The sequence below is a fragment of the Canis lupus genome, chromosome 9 (assembly GCF_011100685.1).
Source record: "Canis lupus familiaris isolate Mischka breed German Shepherd chromosome 9, alternate assembly UU_Cfam_GSD_1.0, whole genome shotgun sequence".
In the NCBI taxonomy this organism is placed as follows: Eukaryota; Metazoa; Chordata; class Mammalia; order Carnivora; family Canidae; genus Canis; species Canis lupus.
The window spans coordinates 24,676,037-24,702,269 of NC_049230.1; the positions used below are offsets into that span (position 1 = coordinate 24,676,037).

A 26,233-nucleotide genomic window follows, 5' to 3' on the forward strand; every position below is an offset into this window, starting at 1 on the left:
AGCCTGGTCAGTGGTAGTATTTTTCAGCTGATGAACCGAAATAGGACCTCTATACCTCTTATTTTGTGAGACAGTGAAAACAGCTATGGAGCTTTTGTGTTAGGTACTCTTGCTACCTGCTTCTGAAAGTATTTTGATACATTTAAAATACAAAATGAGGGATGCCTGGGTGGCTCAGCGGTTGACCGCTTCAGCTCAGGGCGTGACCCAGTCTGGGATGGAGTCCCACATCGGGCTCCCTGTAAGAAGCCTGCTTCTCCCTCTGCCTATATCTCTGTCTCTCATGAATAAATAAGTAAAATCTTTAAAATAAAATACAAAATGATACAGAAACTAGAGGGATGCCTGCGTGGCTCAGTGGTTGAACATCTGACTTTGCCTCAGGGCATGATCCTGGCATCTGGGATGGAGTCCCACATTGGGCTCCCTGAGGGGAGCCTGCTTCTCCTTCTGCCTGTGTCTGCCTCTCTCTGTGTGTCTCTCATGAATAAACAGATAAATCTTAAAAAAAAAAAAAAAAAGAAAGAAACTAGAATTGTAGGTACATAAAATATGTTTGTGTGCAGACAAGGACAGGATGGTAGGATGACTGATAGAAGGATATTCTATAGGGAGGTACTGGGGCAAAAGGGAAGCAGGTGTCACTCCTGGACACTCTGACTTAGTTGGCCTGGTATAGGGCCCGAATATTTGTTTGTTTGTTTGTTTGTTTTTTAATATTTTATTCATTTACTTATGAGAGACAGAGAGAGAGGCAGAGACACAGGCAGAGGGAGAAGCAGGCTCCCTGTGGGGAACCTGATATGGGACCCAATCCCAGGATCCTGGGATCACGACCTGAGCCGAAGGCAGACGCTCAACCACTGAGCCACCCAGGTGTCCCCAGATATTTGGTATTTAAAAAGAAAAAAGCCCCCTAGATAATTCTAATAGGTAGAGACCTGAGAACCTCTGATCTAGTCCAATTCTTTATTAAACAGTTGGGGAAACTGAGGCTCAAGCGATGTGACTGGTAGAAACCAGTCTTTTGGCAAAGGTAAACCAAAAGAGAATCATACAAAAATGTCTTCAGGATCACCTCCTCCCTTTTTGTTGGCCCTTCGGTGTCCCTCCTACTAGATATCATCCAGTGTCTTCTAATTCCCATCTGCACTGAGCCCCCATATGTTGCACCCACCAGGGCGAGGCCCTTCATCCTTTCCTAGGCCCCATGCTGGTCAAAACTCTCATTCTCTCAGGGATTTCCTGAGCAACAAACAAACTAATCTTAACTGAATTCTAGCCAAGGTGTTAATGACAGATAATGGCTTAATGCATTACTCCTCCCAGATAACATTTCCATTTTAATGGAAGCCTTTAATGCCTTAACCTAAAGGAAACCGCCTGAAAAGTACAGGGAGGACAATTACCTGGCACCTTTGCCCCTCTGTCCCTAGAAGATATTTCCAAATTGTCCCCGAGGCCCTCCCTCCTAAACTTGGACACACCCTGAGAAGCCCAGGTCCCGGGCAGCCCCTACCGACCAGTGATGGGAGGTACTGTGCAGGATGAACTCTATTCACCAACCTGTAGTGGGACAAATACTTGTCCTTGAATGAGGAGATCTGAATCCTAGTGTGAGGTTTTGACATTATCTGAGTGTATGACCTTGAACAAATGATTAAATATTTCTGGGTCTCAGTTTCCTTATCCATAAAATGAGTGGATTGGTATCTTCAATAAATAGCTAATGATCTGGGGTGCCTGGGTGGCTTAGTTAGTTGTCTCCCTTCCACTCAGGTCATGATCCCAGGGTCCTGGGATTGAGTCCTGAGGCAGGCTCCCTGTTCAGCAGGGAGTCTGCTTCTCCCTCTCCCTCTGCCTCTGCCTCTCCCCTGGCTTGTGTTCTCTCTATCTCTAAAATAAATAAATAAAATCTTTTTTAAAAATGTAAAAAAAAAAAGCTCATGATCTGCCAGGGACTCTCAGAGTCAGACCTGATAGTTCTCCAAGTCAGTTGCTGCTACCCTGCACCTCTTCCTAGTTTTGCATTAGTTCCTACCAGGAAGGAAATTAACTCAAAACAGAAGGAACACCTTTCTAGCTCTATTTTGGGGACTTTCCTGTCCCTAAAAGGCTCTGGGGAAATCATGTAAACCAGCATTTGAGGTGACTGCTAAGAAGCCAAAACTCCAACTCTGGACAGTTGGAGTCCAATCATGTGGTTCAAGGAGCCCCAGTGCCCAGTGGAAAGCATTCTATGGATGGCGGGAGGGGCAGAGAACTGTACCAGATGTGTCAGCAGTGGGTGTGACCCGTCCAGAAGACACATCAAGTGGGGAAAAATCAGGTGTGCAAATAACGTTTTGTAAATGCCTTTCTAATTCTCAATGCTCCAGGAAGGAATCTCAGAGATTAAATTAAGCTGTTAACCCTCTAGGCGCTCCTGTCGTTTATTGTTAAGGAATTAATGGGAATGCGGGAATGCAGATGGCCTGGCTGTCAGCTCGGAGAGGCGATTTTTCTGATCTTCACGGACGTTTCCAGCATCTTTCATTAAGCGCTCATGTACCAATTTGTCATTTTAACCGAGCAGGAAAGAAACTCCCACTGAAGTCCGTCGCGCAGGTGCCGGCCCTTAAATCCTCCCCCGACGAGGCCCGCAGGGTCGCATCCCGCCGCAGGGGAGGCTGCAGGCCTAGTGCGCGGCCTCTGATGGGGCGGGGTGAGGCGGAGCCATTCTAGGAAGGAAGTCGGGATCCCCAAACCCGGAGGTCCTGGGCATAGGTTTTAGGGGGCTGCAGGAGAGCCCAGGCTACTAAACAGAGCACAGACGTCAAGAAACTTGGAACTTCCCCTCCGCGCTCCGGGACGCAGGCAGGGCGCTCAACGAGGGGAGGCGCCACCTACAGGACAGAGGAAGACCTGCACCCTGATCTGGAAAATTCGACCGCTGGGGGGTCCGGAACCGACTGGGCACCGTGTGCCCCTCCTCCTCCTCGCCGTAGACCGTTCACCTCGGGGTTCCCGATTTTTGAGACTCCCTTACTCAGCTGGAGAGAAAATCGTTGCCAAGGTAATCATAATCTTGTGTAATAAAAAATGATGGCAGGGGGGCGAATAGGAATGGTACAGATTGTGTCACTCTCATCTTCTTCGGTTTAGAAGGGACCCAGCCTTGGCTACAATCTCAGTGATAAGGCAAGAAGTAGAACCCAGGTCTCCTGATTCCCAGGCCTGTGCTTTCCCCCATCCAACCCTCATTTTTTAATCATCCCTGGCCAGGCTCTCTAGGTCAAAGAAAGTTAACCACACGCAATGTGGCTTCAGAGGCTCCAGGTCTACCCTCTGACCAAAACCTGATTTGAGGGTTTCTAAAATCCACTGGCTTTTACCTGAAACCCCACCATTAGTCACTCATTTCTTTTACTAAAACTTTCATCCTATCCACCCAGGACCAGTAAGGCTTTCACTGTTGGCTTTCATTTCACCTGTATGAGGTTGAGTTCTAAATCAGTGCTACTCAAAGTATGGTCCACAGACAACAGCATCAGTGTTAGAATTGCAAGTTGTGGATTCTGCTGCAGACCTACTGAGTCAGAACTACCTTGGTTCCCGAACTTCAGTGTGTAGGCTTAAAAGTGTCATCTAAAGAGCTTATTAAGACAGTTTCCTGGGACAACCCCTTTCCACTCCATCACCAGAGATGCTGTTTCAGCAAGTCTTGGGGAGGGACCCCAAATTTGCATTTCTAACAAGTTCTCAGGTGGTGCAGGCTGCTGATGGTCTGGGGACTATTCTTTTTCTTTTCTTTTTTTTTTAATATTTTATTTATTCATTAGAGAGAGAGAGAGAAAAGAGAAAAAAAAAAAGCATGAGGGAGGGAAGAGGCAGAGGCAGAGAGAAGCAGACTCCCCTGAGAGCAGGGAGCAGGGAGCACTATGCAGGGCTCAATCCCAGGAGCCTAGGATCATGACCCAATCCAGAGGCAGACACCTAACTGATGGAGCCACCCAGGCGCCCCTCTTTTTTTCCTTTTAAGTTTATTTATTTAAATCTTCTCTACACCCAACATGGGGCTCACAGTCACAACTCTAAGATCAAGAGTCACATGCTGTCAGGACTGAACCAGCCAGGTACCTGGGCCCGGGGCTGTTCTTCCAGTTGTTGTGCCTCAAAAATTCCTAATAGCAGATATTGAGAGTGGAAAAGCACCCTGGGATAAAACAAGAGAGAGAAAGGACATGATCACGGTTGAAATAGATACAGAGTATGGAGATTTGGAGTCAAAGACTTCCGAGCTTGTGGATTCACAATTATGCATGTGTGTTTACATTTGAATAAGTTGAAAAATGAAACCACAAGTGATTTCATGCACTGTATAAATGTTAAATGTTTGTGAGCTGAATTTAGCTAGGCATGGTAAATAAAATCCCTTCCTGCTTCCCCTTTGGCTGAGCCCTGCCTGTCTCAGTTACAAATGGAAGTCTTCCGGGTCCCCTCTGACCATCAGTTAGCTCTCCAATTTCATTCCAGAGTTAACTGCTCTGTGGCAGCAGACAAAGCTGACTGGATGGCAGGAATACTGTTCCCCGATGGTATCAGAATCTCTTCTGTATTTATGTTTGCTGTGTGACTGTCACTTGTGTACAATTACATAGAGACTCTGATATTAAGACTTGGGCTGCAAATCACCCCCATGGCACAGCTCTGGTGGAAGAGGAAAAGGGACTTCAGTGGCAACCAGATATCAAACACGAATTACATTGCCCTTGTACCAAAATAGGCATCTTTAAGAAATCATGTCTTCTAGTCCTCCTTTGCTGTGCTTCAGGTGGTATGGTACGAAGAAGCACCCAGATAAATGACCATCTCTTCTGTTTGTAAAGATGACTTGTGAAAGAAAACTCCTTAGCTTCCCTGCGGTGGAGGGGATTATTATTCAGCAAATATTGAATGTCCTCTCTGTCCCTCCATGTGGGGAAAAGTCTTACCCCTACCGCCCATGATGGGTTTAGTCGTGTGACTTGCTTTAGCCAATGGAGTGTAAGCAGAGGTTTTCACTCTACTTGCTTGGTTGGGCTTAGCCTCTTCCATTTCTGCCCCTGGACCATGAGAAGAGCATGTCCTGGTCACTTTGGCCTGGGGCCCAGAATGAGAAGGTACACAGAGTGAACCTGAACAAAATCCACAACCTAGAACGGAGCCCCTGCAGCCAACCCACAAACCTATAAGCAAGAAATAAATAATTTGGGGGCACCAGGGTGGCTCAGTGGTTGAGCGTCTGTCTTTGGCTCAGGTCATGATCCCAGGGTCCTGGGATTGAGTCCCACATCGGGCTTCCAGCAGGGAGCCTGCTTCTTCCTCTGCCTATGTCTCTGCCTCTCTCTATGTGACTCTCATAAATAAATAAAATCTTTAAAAAAGAAAGAAAGAAAGAAAGAAAGAAAGAAAGAAAGAAAGAAAGAAAGAAAGAAAGAAAGATCGTAACCTCTGAGATTTTAGGTCATTTCTTATGGAACACTATTTTACTGAAGTTGACTGATTATACTGCCTTGGGTGCCTGTTCCATTGAAGTTTTGCCAGGCAGTCTTTCACTGTGTCTAACCTAAATCATTTATACATTAAGGCAAACATCCATTCTGTCTTCAGTCCAAATAAGGGCATCATTAGATTACATCCTTTATTCTAAATGTCCAAGAAATGTAGCTTAATTTGTTTAATAACTATCTGCACTAAGAAATTAGAGATATACTCAAGGAATTGGTTTTACAAAGTGTTACTTATGCTTGCCCTTATTGGAGCTATTAGAGGGAGGGTCCCCCAAAGGTGATCATATCCTTCAAGAACCAGAGAGGTAGCAATCAATGGGAAAGATGTGAGTTTGGAGACCTGTTTAAAATACTATAGAACTCCCTTATTTTCTCTCAGCTCTTGCTTGGCACTTTACAGAGTTGCAATTATTTTATATATCTATGTTTTCTTTTTCTTTGGTTTTCTCCCCACAAGAAAGTGTTTCCATGGGACATCTGGGTGACTCAGTGGTTGAGCATCTACCTCTGGCTCAGGGTGTGATCCAATCCCAGAGTCCTTGGATCAAGTCCCACATAGGCTCCCCTCAAGGAGCCTGATTCTCCCTGCGCCTATGTCTCTGCCTTTCTCTCTCTGAATAAATATATTTATAAAAATCTTTAAAAAAAAAAAAAAGAAAAGAAAAGAAAAGAAAGTGTTTCCACATGGGACAATGCTTATCCTGTTTACCATTTTATCTTCCAGTACTCGGTGAACTCTGGCATGTAGCAGCGTCTCAAAAAAATACTTGTTGAACAAATAAAGGAATTCTAATAAAGCATATTACTGAACCTGGTAAGGGGGAAACAGTGAAAAGCCTGTTTACAGTCTAAAAACCTGGCTCTGGGGTGCTTGGGTGGCTCAGTCAGTTAAGCATTTGACTCTTGATTTCAGTTCAGATCTTGATCTCAAGGTCGTGAGTTCAAGTCCTGCTCTGAAGTCCATGCCCAGCATGGAGCCTACTTAAACAAAATCTGGCTCCAACATTATGTGACCTTAGACAGTTCAAGGGTACCTAATTATGTAAAATAATCATTTGAATAATCATAATGATAAGTCAGTGGGAAGCCACTGAAGAATTTTGAGCTGAGGAGAACATTATCAAGATAACATCTTGGGATGATGTACCTATCTGCCACGATTACAGAGAGAGAGGCAATTTCAAAGTGAGGGGATAAGGGCCTGAAGCATGAGGTGGCAGTGGAAGTTAGGAGTGAGGCTGGGATGGAGGTTCTAATAACTCTATCCCCTGACAGGGAAAGAAGGCAGCAGAGAGGGAGTGTCTAAGGTAGCACCACAATCAGCTACCTGTATGGCTGAAAGAATAATTATGTTCTTAGGACACCTGGGTGGCTCAGTGGTTAAGCATCTGCCTTCGATCAGGTTGTGATCCCGGGGTCCTGGGATTGAATCTCTCATCAGGCTCCTCACAGGGAGCCTGCTTCTCCCTCTGCCTATGTCTCTGCCTCTCTCTCTCTGTCTCTCATGAATGGATATATAAAATCTTAAAAAAAAAAAAAAAAGAATACCCATGTTCTTAACAGAGATATGGAAACTTGACAAAGAGGCCAAATGTTTTGGCGAGATGATAAGTTAATTTAGATAGAATTTTAGACAGTGGCCTGGGTATCAGGTGAAACCACCTAGCCCCCAGGACTGCATCTTGAGAGAGAGGCCAGAACTGGAAAGGCACATGTGGACATAGATTCATGGAGGTGACAGATATAGGAAGAGAGAGGCCGAAGACTGGAGCCAGCCCTACAGACTGCCTAATGAGAAGGGGAAGGAGGGGGAAGAGTGGCTGACCAAAGGGATAGAACAAGTGGGATCAGCAAAGGGTCTCTCCGAAGCAAAAAAAAAAAAAAAAAAAAAAAAGGAAAGAGAGGAGTTTTGATGTCCAGCCCCATCTCTTACGGGAATAGTGTCAGCTGTCAGACTTCAGGGAGCTTCCCTTCAGAGCAGAAGGGAACATCCTTTAACCTGACACCCTGGCCTCTAACCACCTGGGTGGCTGTTGGCCCCAAGGCTTTGTGAGCCTTAAAGAGTAGTCCAGGGAAGGGAAAATGGAGAACTGTAATCAATAACAAGAAACCTTGTTAGGTTGGGTTTGTTTTCGGGGTTTTTTTGTTGTTTTTTTGTTGTTGTTGTTTTGTTTTGTTTTGTTTTTTGTTTTTTTGGTTTTTTCCCCCCCCACTTCATATGCAGGAAGCAATCCAGGACTGTAGCTGGTGCTATGATGGGTGTATTCTGGATGTTCAAAAGGTCATCGGGCATGGAGACAGGCTAAATTATGGCCGGAGTGTATGAATCTGAGGAGGTTCTCCATTAACATTTATTAGGAATTGTCATCGCTTCAACCCGAATGGGCCCCAGATGTGGAAACCCCGGCCGCCCCAGACTTCTCTTCCGGGCTGCAATCTCTCCTCTGATTTATTGTTATTAAACATGACCAGATTTTGTAGAGGGGAAAATTGAAGAAAGCAACACACACATGGGGAACTGTTAGGTGGAGGCTGCCAAGAGAAACAAACCATTTTATTATTTCTGGTGGCAGTGGGAGCACGTGGAGATGCAGACCATTGTTACAAGACTCCATCGTGCCTCTTTCCTAAATCAAAAAGATGCAGGCCTGAGCTTCTGGACAGTCTGCTCCAAGGGCAAATGTCTTCACCCTGGAGGGTGAGAGAGGGGCAAAGTTGAAGGTAACAAGAAACACTGAGAAGAGAGAGTCGGCGCTTAGAATTCTAGAAGCCATAGACAGGGACTCTCTTCCTCAAAATATATTACTTTCCAGGGCAGATGGCTTCCTACAGAGTCAGTCATACCCACTGGATATTAGGTCATTTTTCTTATCACTAATATTTACCCTCTTACTGTGTAATTATGGTGAGGGATTCCAAGAAGTCCAAGTTAGAGCCCCACCTTTGCGTAGCTTGTAATCTATATAATTTATTCACACTTTTAACGTAATTTTGTGAAGCCCATGCTGTGTATAAGGTATTGTTGTAGGTGTTGGAGAAAAATTGGTAAGGAAGAGAAACAAAGTTTATGCTGTCAGAGCATTTACATATCTGTAAGGAAACGGCATCAGAAAATGCCAAACAATTAGCTACCAGATAAAAAAGTTTTTCTAAGGAAGGCAGTAGGGATGCCTTGGTGGCTCCGCAGTTAAACAGTTGCCTTTAGCTCAGGGCATGATCCTGGGATCCAGGATCGAGTCCCACATCGGGTTCCTTGCAGGGAGCCTGCTTCTCCCTCTGCCTGTGTCTCTGCCTCTTTCTCTCTCTAATAAATAAAATATTAAAAAAAAAAAAGGAAGGTGGTGCACAGAAAGGAGACTGTGTTATACTGTGTTATAGGTAGGAATCAGGAAAACTGCATTCCCATCCTGGCTCCACTACCCAAGAGTCTGGTGGCCTTAGGTAAAGTACTTAACTTCTTGGAACCTCAACTTCTTGTTTATAAAATGGTGATAAGCCTGCCTTGCCTTATCTCTCATAGGAGCATTGTAAAAATTTAAGGAGGTAATGTATTTGAAGAGTTCCTTATAAACTGTAAATTGCTCTTTGGTGTTGGGTGTTTTATGACAAGCACCAAATAAATGATACGGTGAGTGTTATGGGCCAGTACTCTCACTAGCTGGGAATCTGGGGACTCATCCTCCATGCTTTCTTTTGGGAAAAGGATAAGCACACTATCCCCATGCTGCTGAACACATGTCCGCCGAGGAGGCTTTTACTCATGGAATCTGGATTATCTGTGACTGATCTTAATAACAGGCCATTTCTGGAAAATCCTCACTTGACTAGGCCTTTTTTCCTAGAACTTTGCATGGAAACTATCCCATGTGGGAATAGTAGTGAATGCATATAGGTAATGGGGTACATCTTGAAAGTCACTGGGTCTAAACTACCTTTGTTGCTGCATTGTCCCTTTTTGAGGAAATTATCTAAGTTCCCAAGAAGGAATTGTGTTAAGCCATCTCCATCCAGTTTCCAACTTTTCATTCCTTGCCCACCCCAATGCATTTACATCATATATATATGTAAAGATACACCCACTAGTGCACACACCTGCATTATGTCTGGAATTAATGGAGATACCCCTAGAGCCAGCCTTCCTTCTACCAGGCAACTGGACCAAGTGTCCAAGGGCTAATCCTGCAGCTGCTTCCTCCTGCCAAGGGGTAAAAACATGGAGAGAAAAAGGAAACAGGGAAGGTTTTAGGACTTAGGAATATTCCCTAAAGATTTCCTCCAGTGGAGAGATCTGCCTTCAAGTTCTGGGGGTCTGCAAACCCACATCTTTCTAGCGTGGCCTGGGAACAGAGAGAGGAGAGAGAATTGAATTCTGGGTTTCTACTAGATAGTTGTGTTGCACCAGGAGGGCATTTTAGGAGAAGGAAAAGGAAGGTGGTGTAGGAAGGAGGAAGGGAGTTTGACATCTCTGCTTTGCCCTTAGCTAGACAAGCCCACTAGAGCTTGTGGCAGGGTGAGTAGGGCCTAAGACCCTCCTACCCACAGGGTGGTCCACAGGTCAGCAATATCTTAGGACTCAACCCAGTCCTACTGAGTCAGAAATTGCATTATGATCCCTAGATGGTTAGTATGCCTATTAAAGTCTCAGAAGCATCAGCCTGAGATGCTACTCTGGGAATGACTTCTGTCAATGAGCCACTAAGGATCTGTGCTCTCTGATCTCTCTGGCCTTCCATGTCCACTCTCTATCCTTCCCCTCCCCTGCTGTTGGTGCTGGTGCTAGGAAATGATCTTTATGAACTGCCTCAAGAGACTCTCTTATCCTCTGACTTCTGGTTGGGATCAGTCAATGGTCAGTGCTCAAGAAACAGTGACTTTGCCTGAAGTTCTTAAGGGAGAACAAGATAACCAATATATATCATGCAGCAAGTCACTGGAAGGCTGAAGGTGTGAGTTCAGGGTCTTTATTCCCCCAGGTCCCTGCTAGCCCTGCCTTGGGTTGACGATGCCTATGTTCCTTACCTAAAGGCCATGGTGCTCCTCTGGGGCCCCCATCTGCTACAGCTCTCTCCAGATTCTGGGAAATGTTCCTTCTTTAACCCTTCAGGCCCAGAGAACCAATTGTTTCCCACTAACTATCCCTTGTGGATTTCTCTGAACTCTGTCCATAGCTTTGTAAATATGCCTTTATTATACTCTTCTTGAATGAACCCTGTTTGAGTAGGCTGTCTCTTTCCCAACAGGAGCGTGATCAGTTCAGGATCTCAGAGAACAGACTCAGGGGTTCTTGTTCATGGTTAGGGGGAAAGGACTAGGTGAGTACTTCCAATTTAGGAGATTGGAATAGCCATTGTCAATCCAACATACTATTTCCTATGAAATTCTCATTTCTGAAATAGAAAAACATATCACAGGCTCTCTTGGCACTTCCTCCAACACACCTTGGCTTCTGTGCTACAGATTACCTGTCTTTGTGTGGACATGTGGGTGGTCTAGAGCTGCCTCATTCTACCTTGGGAGCACTGATTTTTAAATTTTCAAGAATTTGTCCAACGATTTTGTAAGAAAAACCTAAAACTAGAGCACCTGGGTGGCTCAGTCCCTTAAGCATCCAACGTTCTGACTCTTGGTTACAGCTCAGGTCATGATCTCAGGGTTATGAAATTGAGCCCCCTGTTGGGTTCTACACTCAGTGTGGAGTCTGCTGGATATTCTCTCCCTCCCCCTCTTTCAACCCTCCCCTCCTCACTGCTAAATAAATAAAATTATTTTTAAAAATAAAAACTAAAATTATATAGTTATAATTAAAGAAATTTTAAAACAAAAATAATAACATATCCCTTTTTATTTATTTCACTAGATTTTTAAAAGATTTTTTAAAATATTTTATTTATTTATTCATGAGAGACACAGAGAGAGGCAGAGACACAGGCTAAAGGAGAAGCAGGCTCCCTCTGGGGAGCCAGATGCAAGACTGGATCCCAAGACCGCAGGATTACAATCTGAGCCAAAGGCAGACCCTCAACCGCTGAACCACCCAAGTGGTTCATTAGATTTTTTTTTAAGATTTTATTTTTAAATAAACTCTACACCCAATGTGGGGCTCAAACTCACAACCCCAAGATCAAGAATCACATGCTCTACCTGACCGACCCAGGCAGGAACTCCTTCACTAGATTTTACTATGATCTTTTGGGGTTATTTATATCTGTTGTACGTATATAGTAGAAATACTATATAAGGGTGTGATACTCTCCATCTCTTCATAATTCTGCACTGAGTGATGTCATAATGATAGTTTGAAATCAGTCATGTTGCGAGTATTTACACTAAGGAAATTGGCAAATGTTACAGATCAAGATAGTACTTTTTTTTTTTTCCTGGAGAACTGTTTTGTTAAACACCATGGAGTTAGTCCCTATCATTGAAAGGTGCTGGAGAGATGAATAAGAGGAAGGGAATCCTTTGAGATGGTCATGGTATTTGGACTTGGGTAGCTTTAAGGGAGATCCATATGCCTGCTTTCTGACAAGAGGAAGAAACGTGAACAGACTTGGCACTTGACTAGAAAGGATAAACTAAACAGAGAGAGGAAATATCCTCTTTGGCTCCTTAGGGCAGGATGGATTAAACAGGCCTTTTAGCATGTGAGATATAGTATTAATAATAGCTTACTTTCACAACGGGGTTGTTTGTTTAAAAGCTCTCAAAGTACTTTACATCTATTACCTCTTCCATCTATCAAATATCTTGACCAAGGAGAGAAGCAACAGAGACATTTCTTCTTACAGATAGAAAAACTGGGGCTTGGGGAGGTTAAATGACCTTTTTAACCTCAGAAAACTGAGATCCAGAGGGGCAACAGGGCCCAGTGCTCGGACCTACATGCCCACTGGAATCCCTCCACTAGCAGCTAACATTTATGTGATGTTGAGCAAGTTGTCCGAGTTTTCTGAGCCTCGGCTCTTCATCTGTGGAAAGTTATGGAGGAATAAATGAAAGAATGTGTATTAATCACTAGATGTGTGTGATCAGTGCTGCAAAAATGGTGAGTTTACTGGAGAAACCCAAAGATTGGGCAGGGGCACGGGAGGAAGAGCTTGTATCACATGGCACAAGCAACTGTAATGGGCACGTGGGAGTCACTGTTCCTAAAACACCTGCCAGTCAGTCCAACCAGTGTGGAATCTCACGTGCGCCTTCAGGATGCCTGGCCTCTCTCCTGTTGGGGCCTCATCACTCCCTTTTCTCTCCTCTTCTTGCTCTCTCCTGCAGAACAAGACTCTCCCTTCTCTAGAGCTTTGGTAACATCTGCCGTGTGATAAACACATATCAAGGCATTCTTCCAAGCAGTTTCCTTCCTAAGAGAAATCTGGTGAATAAAATGATTACCAGGGCACCTGGGTGGCTCAGTCAGTTAAGTGGCTGTCTTCAGCTCAGGTCATGATCTCAGGTTCTGGGATCAAGCCCCATGTTGGACTCACTGCTCAGCAGGGAGTCTTCTTCTCCCTCTCCTCTGCTGCTCCCCCTGCTTGTGCCCTCTCTCTCAAATAAAATTTTAAAAAATGATTACCGCTCCATTATACATAGAGAAGCATTTACACAGGGTTTTCCCATCTTCTATTTCCTTTGAACCTCAGAGCCACCCCATGGCAAGGATTACAATCACAGCCACTTTACATTGGGGAAACTGAGGCACCCGGAGTTGCCCAGGGTCACAACTTGTAAGTGGCTGAGTCAGGACTTGACTGGCAATGTCTATATTGCACAACACCATGCTGAGTGTGATTCTTCCTTCCTCAGAATGGGCATATTCTAGTCTATCTCCTGGAGAACTGCTCTCTCTGCCATTCAGTTAGCTGGCTAGACCAAGAGCCTGTAGTGGGTAGATTCCTGAGCTGGATGGATACCAGGTATTGGACAAGGAGTTAGAAAACACAAGCTGGGGCTCTAACTATTTTTTTTTTCTAACTTCTTTCCTAGCTTGCTGTACATCCTTGGGCAGAAGACTGAAGAGGCAGGAAGCTATCATGTTATGAGCAAGTGCTACATTCCAGACACCATGGACTAGGAACTTGACATCAATTCAATTATTTCATGTAGTCTTTGCTACAACTCCATGAGAGAATATCATTATTTTCACATTAAAGGTGTGGAAACTAGGCTCAGAGAGCTTAAGAAACTTGCACAAGTCCATCTAGGCGATGAGTGATAGAGGTGAGATTTGTACCCATGTCTCTCTGACTCTAAATTCCTCCTTCTCCTCCCATACCATCTTGTCCCTCTGAGTCCCTGTTTTCTGAGGCGAATCCCGGCATCTAACCTCTCTGGTTCCCAGCTCATACTTCGATCAACTGCTGGATTATGTTCGGCCTCTGGCAGGGGGCTGAGGGCTGGGAAACCATGCAGTTATCCAACTTCTCCCAAGTTCAGAGGTCAGAGTCAGGAGCTCTGATTACTGCATCCACCCTCCCCCACCTCTAGGAGGGTGCCGTGTTTCATGTGAGGTCAGCAGCCACACATCTCTTCTGCAACATCCTTCAGAATATGGGCTCCCCACCCACAACTCATCCCTGGCCTGGGGCGGACTGTTCATTAAGGGGAAGGTAGGGAGGAGGTGAACCAAGATAGCAAAGAGATCCATCAAGGTGCGGAGCTGACAGGTGCACACACCTGCTTCTAGCCAGAGGAGCTAGCGGCCAGTGGGAACCTGCCTCAAGGAGAGGACTTTATCTGGAAAGGGAAGGGAGGATAAAGGGAAAAACAAAACTAAACGAGATTGGACCACTCTAATCATATGGCTCTAAATCACAGGGAAGAACCATGGCTCAGACATCCAAGTGGTGGAGGATGGGATTTTTACCTTGACTCCTGCTAATTTTCATTGATTTATGTGGCTTGAAAGCATTTATTTTCTGCTTACAAGCTACCCACCTCTTGCTAAGGAGGCTCTGGACTCCCTTAAATACTCTCACCATGAAGAGGCAGGAGGCAGAGGTGGGTTTCAGGGCAAGGGCTAAGTTTCCTGCTTGGTTTCAGTGACTGCCTGAGAGCCAAGAGGCCTAATGGGAGCCCCTGGCCTGCCGCAGCCACCTCCCCAATCCTGTCCCCAGAGCCTGCCTGCTTCTGGTCACAGCTCCTTGAGTTTAACACTCCTGGCAGCTTAACACTCTGGTTTTTATGTGCTAGGCCGTAATATTTGGTGAGCTGTGAGATGAGGTGGGAGCATTTGCAACTGGCGCTTCCCTTCCGGCCCTGCCCTGTGATTCAGGCCAGCAGTGTGACAAAGTGAGGCTACCACTCCTCCCCACTCTGGCTCCCACCTGTGGCTCTTTGGCACTTGTCCTTCCTTCATTGTCTCCTCTTCCCTGTGATCCCATGTCTGCTAGACTCCCATACCTCCTGGGTTTTGAAAGGGGGTGCTCAGTCCTCACGTTCCAAACCATCTGCACAGTGAAATATTTTAAAAAGATATCCTGAGTCTGTCTAGGACCACATTCCAAGAGGGGATGGGTAGGTATCAGGAAGGAGGCTTTCTAAATGTCATAGGCCTTGAAAAACTTTTGACTGATGATGACAAACTGATGGGAAGCCGATGGGTCACCCAGTGAGGGTCAAGTTTTCATGGGGATTAGAAGCATAAGAAAGCAGTGTACAGATCTTGAAAACTTCATTTCCTCTACTGGAGGCTCCTGATGAGTCATTTGGGCACCTCTGGTTTATTTCTCCAGGTCCCTGAGCCCTCCTTGTCCCTTCACATGATCCAGGGTCAGAGTTCAGATCCCTTTGGATCCCCCCAGACATCCTCAGTCTACAGTTGTCTTATTTTCTGCCCCATATTCCTTCCCATCAGCCTTAAAAGTACAGCTGCTTTCCAGGAATAGAGTAGACTTCATTGTGGCAGGCGAGTACAAGAAAATGAAGCTGATTATTTTTTAAGGGGTAGTTTTGAGTATAAATGGATGGAGAGCTTCTTAATAAAATTATTTTAAAATTAATAATAAAATTATTATCAGAAGATGACTCTGAATGAGATGCAGACCCAGCCTTCAAATACACCAAGAGCAGTGGAATCTTTTACTGTGTCTTTTTTTTTAAAAGAATTTATTTATTCATGAGACACAGAGAGAGAAGCAAAGACACAGGCAGAGGGAGAAGCTGGTTCCCCACAAGGAGCCCGATGTGGGACTCGATCTCAGGACCACAGGATCACGACCTGAGCCAAAGGCAGACGCTCAACTGCTGAGCCACCCAGGCATCCCACCTAGTGTGTCTTTTAAAATGAAGAGTTTCGGGCCAGCCCCCATGGCTCAGCGGTTTAGTGCCGCCTTCGGCCCAGGGCATGATCCTGCAGACCCGGGATCGGGTCCCACATCGCGCTCCCTATGTGGAGCCTGCCTCTCCCTCTGCCTGTGTCTCTGCCTCTCTCTCTCTGTGTCTCTCATGAATAAATAAATAAAATCTTTAAAAAAATAAAATAAATTAAAAAAAAAAAAAAATGAAGAGTTTCTGGGATGACTGGGCTGGCTCAGTCAATTAAGTGGCTGTCTTTGGCTCAGTTCATGATCCCAGGGCCCTAGGATTGGACCCCATGTTGGGCTTCCCTGCTCAGTGGGGAGTCTGCTTCTCCCTCTGCCCTTCCCCCCGCTCATGCTCTCTCTCTTTTCCTCTCTCTTGCTCTCTCAAATAAATAAAATCTTAAAAAAAAAAAAAAATAAAGTGAAGGGTATTTTCTACATTTGGTGCTATAACCTAAAGATAGTGGGATGGGGGACACCTGGGTGGCTCAGTGGTTCAGCATCTGCCTTTGGCTCAGGGCATGATCCTGGAGTCCCACATCAGGCTCTCCACAGGGAACCTGCTTCTCCCTCTGGCTGTGTCTCTGCCTCTCTGTGTGTCTCTCATGAATAAATAAATAAAATCTTAAAAAAAAAAAAGATAGTGGAATGAGTAATGGACTCCTGGGGGAGACATGCAATGCAAAGAAATAATTCCGCAAGATGAGAGATTAAACTTTTATAATAAAGAACCCCAAGTGCAATGTCTCAACAAGATAGAAGTTTGTTGTTGTTGTTGTTGTTGTTGTTGTTGTTGTTGTTGTTGTTTTCTCACAGAACAGTCTGAGCTCCAGGTTGACAGATTCTCCTCCATGCTGTCATTCAGGGAACCAGGCTCCTCCTGGATTGTTTTTCCACCATCCCCTATGATGGCCTTTGCCTGATTCAAGTTGAGTTGAGGGTATGCACGTGTTCTGGGTGTCAAGAAGAATAAAAAGTGTAGAAGAGGCATATCCATTTCTGAATATTCCAGCTCATAATTGACCCACATCACTTCTGCTTTCATTCCATTACCAAGAACTGAATCATATATCCATCCTCACTGCAAGGGAGGCTGGGAAATAAATATATACATATGAGCAGCCATGCTTCCCACAGTTCACTTATTCTTCCTTGAAGAAGGAAAGTACATTTTTGGATAGTGTCACTATCTAAACCTGCATGTTACCCAAACACCACAGAATAGAGGTTCTTTGTTTATTATCAGCAATTAGGTCAAAGTTTTTGGTAAAGCAGGAAATAGGAAAATGCAATTTATAGAAGACATAAAGACACAGGGTCCCTTCAAGCAATGGAGCACAATCTCTGAGGCCTTGAGAAGAATGTAATTCATTTGTTCTCCCAATGGGAGACTTTGAGGCAGTCTGCGGCAGACAACACTGAATGTTGCTCATAAAATGCTTTATATTTAAATATATTTGAATATGTTTATGTCTTACAAGGATTGTTTACACACATTATCTAATTGGATGCCAAAAACATCCTTGATTTAGGAAAGCGAGGCTCAGAATGGTGAAGGATCTTGCACAAAGTCTCACAATCCATAAGTTGCAGAGGCGAGATCCTCTAAGTCTTCAAGCTCGAGTCCAGTGCCTTTTACACAACAAAATGCTACTATTGATTTTCTGTCCCAAAAGGGTGATTAGCTAGACATCCTGTGGGGGCATCAGGGCTTTACTTTTTTTAACTAGACTTTATGTTTTTGTTTTTGGTCTCCATGTGATTTAGATGCCATTTGTAAGACATCAAGAGTCAGGGCACCTGGGTGGCTCAACGGTTGAGCAGATGCCTTTGGCTCAGGTCATGATCCCAGGGTCCTGGGATCAAGTCTTGCATCGGGCTCCTTGCAGGGAGCCTGCTTCTACCTCTGCCTATGTCTCTGCCTCTCTCTGTGTCTCTCATGAATAAATAAAATCTTAAAAAAAAAAGACATCAAGAGTCATCTGAACAATAATACTAATTATTACTTGTTGACCATCTACTGTGTGCCAGGCTCTGAGTTGAGCTCATCATATATATCTCATCTACTCCTCATGATGACCGAGCAAGGTAGACATTGTGATCCCTATCTTAGAGGAGAAAGATGAAGAGGGTAGGTAACTTTCCCCAAATCCATGGCTAATAAGCAGTTGAGCCAGGATGTGAATCCAAGTTGATCCATATATTTTCTCTCTGTGCTGCTTTAAAAGATGATGGGTATTTGCTGCCTGCTTAGGATGCAGGAAAGACACACAGGCAATGCTTGGTAATGTCAAGCCTGAGACAGACCAGATTACTTAAGCTTATCCCTAACTCCTGACCTCCCTTTGGATATCCTGGGAACTGAACCTGTAATTAGATCTTCACTGGCCATCGCCCCCAAATGTCCTTGTCCTTTGGGCTCCTAGATATTTATGGTGTCTGAACTGGAAGTAATCAAAATTCCTCTGGTTCACAATGTCCCTTTTACAGATGGTGAAACTGAGACCTAGAAAAATAAACAAATATTGTGCCAGAGGTGTCAGGGTGAATTCCTGACAAAGCCAGCACCTTCATTTGCTTCTCCAGGCTCCAGGCCCATGACGAAGACTTGGACTGAGAACTGGCCTCACCTGCCACCCCTCAGAACATTCTGCAAGTGAGTAAACAGAGGGACACAATGCACCTGGCTCCATGCTGCCACAACAAGAACTGTCCCCTCTCCCCCTCCGTTCCCACCCAGCCGGGCAAGCTTGCAGTTTTTCCAAAGCAGGGCCAGCCTGTCCTGAGCCACAAGATGTATTAATCAATTTGATGAGGATGTTAAAGCTTTCTCTTTGCAACTAATTATGGCCTGATTTATAGGCCTGGCCTTGGTTTGATAGAGCTCTCCTTGTGACAGGGATGGATGCCGAACTGGCATGGACCCCTTCATCTCTTCCATTTCTCTCTCTTCCTCCCGCCTCCCTCTGCCCGCCCTCCCACGGCTCCTGCCTCCTGCCTCTGCTCTTGGTCCCACAGGAACACCCTAATGACACGTTGACAAGCTGGTGAAGCATAGTTCCCTCTCTGTTGCATCTGCCTCTGACACCACCACTCCTCCTATAGTCTCTGACGTGGGCAGATGGAGGCCTCGGCAGGCTCCGACACCGCCCGGCTGCTCAGCTAGAAGCTCTGTACACCCCTTTCTTCTGGAAACAAAAGAATAAAATTCCTGGGGATCGACCACAGCATCTTCCTTCCCCAACACGTCAAGAGCTTGTTGACATGAACTTCATCCCCAATTGAATTAGAGATGGACACCGGGTGTCAGGATTTCATCCTGGTTATTCTACACAAAAGAAAAGGCTAAGGCAGGGCGATGAACATGCCTGTGGTTCCACACACGGTAGAACAACAAAGGTAGAATCATCGGTGTCCAGGCTTCCAGCTCCAAGATCTTCCCATTCCTTGAGTCATCTAGCTGTGCCGTGCCTGGGAACCACAGTGCGGCAGGAGGGGAGCCCTGGCAGGTACACTGGTTCCCTGGCTTTAGTGTATGTGCTGCCGAAGCGAGCACGGCTCCCTGACTTTGGGCGTGAAGGTTTCTGTGACCCCACTATTGTACAGATGTGCAATAACATGTGGATAGGCACGTGGCACAGAGTATGTGTGCCTGTGCAGGTGCACAAAGGGGCTGTTTCCAGCTGTCTTTATGTCGCACCCAGAGGTGAGGAACAATCCCAAGCAATCACCTTCCTTAGGCAAGACAGCTCTCATGCAGTCATTCCTCACAGGCTCAGCAGGGTTCTATGGGGACCAACCCAGGGTGGGGGCCTCTGCTTGTTGTATGCTGTCCCCTAAGTCATATGACCATTTCCGAGACGTGCCAGAGGAAAGGCACAACATTCGTGATATGATATTTCCATGATATATTTGTGGCAAGGTGCTAACCTAAACATAACCGATGCAGGCGGCCTGGGTGGCTCAGCGGTTTAGCGCTGCCTTCAGCCCAGGGCCTGGTCCTGGAGACCCAGGATCGAGTCCCATGTCGGGTTCCCTGCATGGAGCCTGCTTGTGTCTCTGCCTCTCTCTCTCTCTGTCTCTCTCTCATAAATGAATAAAATCTTAAAAAAAAAAAAAAAAAACTGACGCACAAACTCAAACCTGAACCTGAGCTTTGACCTTACTCCTGACCCTACATCTAAACAAGTTCCTAGGGATCCCTGGGATCCCTCAGCAGTTTAGTGCCACCTTCAGCCCAGGGCATGATCCTGGAGTCCCTGGATGGAGTCCCATGGGCTTCCTGCACGGAGCCTGCTTCTCCCTCTGCTTGTGTCTCTGCCTCTCTCCCTCTCTCTCTCTCTCTGTGTCTCTCATGAATAAATAAATAAATAAATTTTAAAAATAAAATAAAAAAATAAACAAGTTCCTAACCCTAACTGTAAACTAATCCTAAATACAAACCCATCTCAGCATCTAAAATAGCCTGGTGCCAGACCATAACCCTAACATTAACCCTAATCTTTATATTAACTCTGTGGCTCTTGGCCAGAGGTGATTCCCACCACCACCAGCAACACACTCCCACCCCCGGGCCCAAGGAAGCATCTGACAATGTCTAGAGACATTTTGGGGTTCCTACAATAGAGGTGGGAGAGGATACTATTAGAATCTAGGGGGTAGTGGCCAGGGTTGCTGCTAAACATCCTAAAAAAGCACAGGATGGCCCCAAGGATGGAATTATCCAGCTTTAAATGTCAGTAGTGCCAGGGCTGAGAAACATTGCTCTAACCTTAACCTAACCCTAATTTTCCATTAAACTAATACTGACCCTAACTTTTTTTTTTTAAAGATTTTATTGATGGAACACCTGGGTGGCTCAGTGGTTGAGTGTCTGCCTTTGGCTTAGGTCATGATCCCATGGTCCTGGGATCGAGTCTTGTGTTGGGATCCCACAGGGAGCCTGCTTCTCCCTCTGCCTGTGTGTCTGCCTCTCTCTCTGTGTCTCTCATCAGTAAATTAATAAAATATATTTTTTAAGATTTTATTGCTTGACACAGAGAGAACACAAGCAGGAGGGGAGAGGGAAAAGCAGGCTTTCTGCTGAGCAGGGAGCTCGATGCAGGGCTGGATCCCAGGACCCAGGGATCATGACTTGAGCAGAAGGCATATGCTTAACTGACTGAGCCACCTAGGAACCCCTGACCCTAACTTTAAATATAACTTTATTTATTCATGAGAGACAGAGAGAGAGCAGCAGGCTCCATGCAGGAAGCCCAACGTGGGACTCGATCCCGGGTCTCCAGGATCATGCCCTGAGCTGAAGGTGGCACTAAACCGCTGAGCCACCTGGGCTGCCCTAAATATAGCTTTAAACCTAACTTCCCACACCTACCTCTAACCTAAACCTACATCCAAACTCAGAATCTAAACCTAATTGAAACCCTAACCCTAATCCTAGCCTAGACCCTAATTAGAAATCAAACCCAATCCGAACTCAACCCTAACAACATCCAGGTGGGTGAGGGTTGCTAGGATGAGAAGGGTGAGCTCAGAACCTGTTCCTACTGCTATTTCCCTTGGTTTTTCTGCACAGTCAACATGAGGTTGTTTAGTCTTCTCTGGATTATGCAGGTCCTCTGTTTCCTCTGACCCAGGATGGCACTACTCATGAGCCCCCTCTCCCCGGACAACAGGATATGAAAGGATATGAAATTCAGATTCAGTTTAGCAGTTAGCTGCTTTCCAATATACTTCAGAGGACACTGGTAGAAATGGGTAATTTTTAAAATATGTATTTATATATATATAAAATGAGATTTGGGGGGAAATCCTAACAGTGATGCTATTTAGGTACAATATTCTTTTTTTCAATCTTCTTTTAAATTAAGAAAATGTTTAAATCTGCTCCCCTACTCGATCTTTAACATATCTTGAAGATCAGTAAGTCAGGCAGTATTATCCTTATCTGATAAATAAAACACAAAGGGACAGAGATGTTAAAGGCTTTGCCCAAGACCACACAGCAGGGCAGCCCAGGTGGCTCAGCGGTTTAGTGCTGCCTTCAGCCCATGGTGTGGTCCTGGAGACCTGGGATTGAGTCCCACGTCAGGCTCCCTACATGGAATGGAGCCTGCCTCTCCCTCTCCCTCTGCCTGTGTCTGTGCCTCTGTGTCTCTCATGAATAAATAAGTAAAATCTTTGGGGAGAAAAAAGAAAGACTGCACAGCAAGGCAGCAGAAGAGCCTTGCCAGCTGGCTTGATTCACATCTATTTTCTATACTTTACCCTGCCTCTGGTCTCAATTACTATTATCTCCCATTTTTCCCCAGTTAGTGCAAATATCCACAAATCCTGAACATTTTTTAGAATTTGGAATGACGTGGGTGCATTCATGGTTTGAGAAAAAGAAGCAGAGCCAGTCATGAATGTGGAATGAGAAGGATTCATTCAAATGCCCAAGTGCTCAGTCACAAATGTTTTTTTAAAAAGATTTATTTATTTTATTGGAAAGAGAGGGAGTGACAGAGATAGCGAGAGAGAGAGCATGAAGGGGGAGGAAAGGGAGAAGCAGACTCCTCACTGAAAAGAGTCCAACAATGTCAGGCTCAATTCCAGGACCCCAGGATCGTGACCTGAGCAGAAGGCAGATGCTTAACCAACTGAGCCACCCAGGCGCCCCCACAAACACTTTTAAAAGTATGGGTTGGGGCACCTGGCTGGCTCAGTAGGTTAAGCATCCAACTTTTGATTTTGGCTCAGGTCATGATCTCAGGATTGTAAGATTAAGCCCTACATCAGGCTCTGTGCTCAGCGTGGAGCCTGCTTAAGATCCTCTCTCTCTGGGCAGCCCCTGTGGCGCAGTGGTTTAGTGCCACCTGCAGCCTGGGGTCTGATCCTGGAGTCCCGGGATCAAGTCCCACGTCGGGCTCCCTGCATGGAGTCTGCTTCTCCCTCTGCCTGTGTCTCTGCCCCGCCCCCCCTCTGTGTGTTTCTATGAATAAATAAATAAAAATTTAAAAAAAGAAAGATCCTCTCTCTCTCTCCCTCTGCCCCCCCTATGCTGCTCACGCACTCTCTCTCTCGCTAAATAAATAAATAAATAAAATTCATAATTAACTAATTCATTAATTAAAAGTTCAGGTCCGGGATCCCTGGGTGGCGCAGCGGTTTGGCGCCTGCCTTTGGCCCAGGGCGCGATCCTGGAGACCCGGGATCGAATCCCACGTCGGGCTCCCGGTGCATGGAGCCTGCTTCTCCCTCTGCCTGTGTCTCTGCCTCATTCTCTCTCTCTCTCTGTGACTATCACAAATAAATAAAAATTAAAAAAAAAAAAAAAGTTCAGGTCCTTGGGGTGCCTGGCTGGCTCAGTAAGTAAAGCATTGACTCTTGATCTCAGAGTAGTGAGTTCTAGCCCCATGCTGGGGTAGACATTAGGGGGGAAGAGAGTTCTGGTCCTTGAATGGGATGAGGTGGGAAGGGGAAAGAAGGCAACCAGGTAGTAGGAGCAGCTAAAAGCCCTGGAGCATGGGACTAGGTGTCAGGTTGAAGGTCCAACAGTGGACAGTAGAGTAACTGGTCCAGAGCCTCAGGAAGACCTAAGGACTGTCCTTATCTCCCTACATCTTCTAGAAAGAAGATTGATGCCTCTGCCCAGGACTCTCCCATTCCCGTGGAACTTAGAGCATTGCACTCACACCCCTCGAGCATTGCAGAGGCTTGTGACAGAGCTGAGTTTACACAGGCAGGCTGTAAAACAGAAAGGGTGCTGAGGTAGCCAAGCTGTCGGCAGGGGCCTGAGTGGGAGCTTCAAGGGTCAAGATTGTCTAAAGCCATGGGGAAAATGTTGGAAAGTTTACCTTTACCCTTGCCAGAAAGAGCAACTGATGGCTTTGTTCTTTTCTAAAGCTCCCAATTTGGCTTCATACTAGATCTTGTGTGGGCTTTTATTCCTGAATCTTGGCTAAACTCCTTAGGCTTAACCTATTGGACTCAAAAATATCGAGCAGTTGTATTGCCTGCCTACCTCCTCATGACCATAGTAATAGGTTACAGACTCCTATTTGGAATAAACATCAGGAGTACCTCTCCTCTCAATGCCATTAACACAATCACAGATAACTATGCTAAAGACCCACAGCCAAAAAAAAAAAAATTATATAAAAGAAAACGAAATATCAAGGCCATTCCAGCATTAAGAGATATTCCTATTAGTGAAGCAAACCAAATGTTCTTTCTTGCAGCCAGAGAGCTTTATGCCAAAAACTAAATTTTAAAAAAATTTATTTATTTATTTATTTATTTATTTATTTATTTATTTATTTATTTATTTATGAGAGACCCAGAGAGAGAGGCAGAGACATAGGCAAAGAGAAGCAGGCTCCCTGCAGGGAGCCCGATGCAGAACTTGATCCCAGGATCCTGGGATCATGACCCAAGCAAAGGCAGATGCTCAATCACCGAGCCACCCAGGTGCCGCCCCCAAAAACTGAGTGGTATATAGACTAATCCCAAGCATTTACTATAATTTTTGACCAAATAATTTTGACCATAATTATTTTGACTCTCTCTCTCTTGCTAACACCCAATACTGAAATGTAAGAAAAAGTAAGTTGAACTTCTTAGATTAAGTTCCATTAATATTATAAACATTCTCAAATATTAGTTACTAATGGGCAGAATAAATAAGATACTTTTGTTAATCATCATTAACAAAAGAAAGAAAGCAGTGAACCAGTGAAGTGGGGGGATGAGTAGGAACCCAGACCGAAAAGGGAGTGCACTAGAAGGAGCTATTTGAGAAATCATAGTTTTGAGGACACAGAAAGCCCTAAAATGTTGGGAAAAAAGAGACATTTAGAGATCAAATGTAGAGGAAAGAGCACTGGACTAGGTCCAGAAAGTCTATATTTGAATCTCATCTTCGGTGCAGACTTTAGACAAGTCATTTCCCATAATTTCTCCATCTGGAAAATCAGAGGATTAGACCAGAACTTAAAATCCCTACCAAGGTTGACATTCTAGAATTCCTGACTCCCCCAATCAAAATCACGCTGTGCAAGTCTTTTTCTAGTCCTGTCTCCCATCTGTGTGACTGAACCAGCCTGGCCCTCCCCACTGGGTACTTCTTTCCTTGTGACATGGAATTTGTTTTCTGGTGGGTAGAAGTCTCTGGGTTCTCCTGTTAGACATGAGCCTCTGAAAGAAGAAACCTGTCTGGAACTCCCAGCTCTTGGAGCCTCCCCTACAGTGCTTTGCTAGCCTAAGAGCTCTGTGAGGTCCCCAGGCAGGGATGCCTGTCCTGTCACGTGGCCTCCTCTGGGCTCCTGAAGCAGCCCCTGCCCTATCCCCAGGCCCCAGGGCTGCCTGGCCAAAAGCAGAGAACATCGGGAGCTCTCCACAACTGCACATTAAACCTTCTGGACCTGGAGGCCTCTCCACCCCAAGGAGCCGATGTTTCTTGCTGAGGAGCTCTGGCTGCACCGAGTAGATGAAAAGCTGTCTTCACAGCAGAGTGAATTCCCTCAGACCCAGAGCAGCTGCTCCCCAAAGTCTCCAAAAACAAAAATCCTCATGAATAAATATTAGGGAAGAAATGAGGTTTCCCAAGAACAAAAGCAGAGTTGAAGAAGTTACTGAAAGAAGTTGGGATCTTTCATCTCACCAAATATGTCACTTATGTGTCGCCCCAGACTCTCCTTGCCAAGCCCCCTCCCACTCCACTGATCCGCAGCCACATCCTGCTTCTGCCTCACATGGAAACAGGCAGCACCTAGGAGATCATCTGCTCAGACTTTCCTTCAGAGGAATAGAGAAACCACAAACAGCTGCCCCCTGAGCCCTCCTGCCAAATTCCAGCTCAGACCGGGGATCTTGATGACCTCATTGGTATCTGAGCTGGAACTCACTTCTCCAGAGACAGAAGGGCTGCCAAGGACCCCTGCAGAGTCCCTGGAAAAAGGAGAGGCTGCATGGTGGGTTCACGTCTGTGCCACACCGGGAGAGATGTGCCAAGATCTCCACCCAAAGACTGAGCCACCAACTTGCCAATTGGCAGCTTGGGGTGAGTCCCTCCACCCCACCATCTCCACCCTGTCCCGTCAAAAAGCCCCTTGCTCTTCCAATCAAAAAAGATCCCAAGTTAGAGCCTCATTCGCTCTCATCTGGATGCCAATATTCAATGCAAATATCCTTGGGAGAAAATGTGCTTCTGTGCTAATGGACTTATCAGAATCCTTCCAAAACAGTTTTGCCGAAAGAGAAGGTGTAAGAGAGCAGGAGGGCCCTGGCAAGGCGGTGGAGCCGTGGGGTCCAAAGGTTCACAGCTCCTACAAGGTCAGTGCCAGAGGGGGAGCCGTGGGATTCGGGTAGAACAAGCCCCTCGTGACGCAGGTGAGACCAAGGCCCAGAGAAGGAGAACACCTTTCC

At 45.6% G+C, this 26,233-nt stretch overlaps 1 long non-coding RNA gene and 1 pseudogene across 2 annotated transcripts; both read left to right on the forward strand.

Moving 5' to 3' along the window:
* The first annotated feature begins 2,760 nt into the window (after nucleotides 1–2,760).
* On the forward strand, nucleotides 2,761–19,788 carry LOC111097367. 2 transcript variants are annotated; one of them, XR_005364036.1, is made up of 4 exons: nucleotides 2,761–3,055; nucleotides 13,512–13,745; nucleotides 18,317–18,482; nucleotides 18,845–19,788. It is a non-coding gene; the product is annotated as an uncharacterized LOC111097367 (long non-coding RNA). The 2 variants fall into 2 exon arrangements; XR_005364037.1 differs by having other exon boundaries at nucleotides 18,413–18,482.
* A 3,416-nt stretch (nucleotides 19,789–23,204) lies between these two features.
* LOC100687800 lies at nucleotides 23,205–24,154 on the forward strand (annotated as a pseudogene).
* The last annotated feature ends 2,079 nt before the right edge of the window (nucleotides 24,155–26,233 follow it).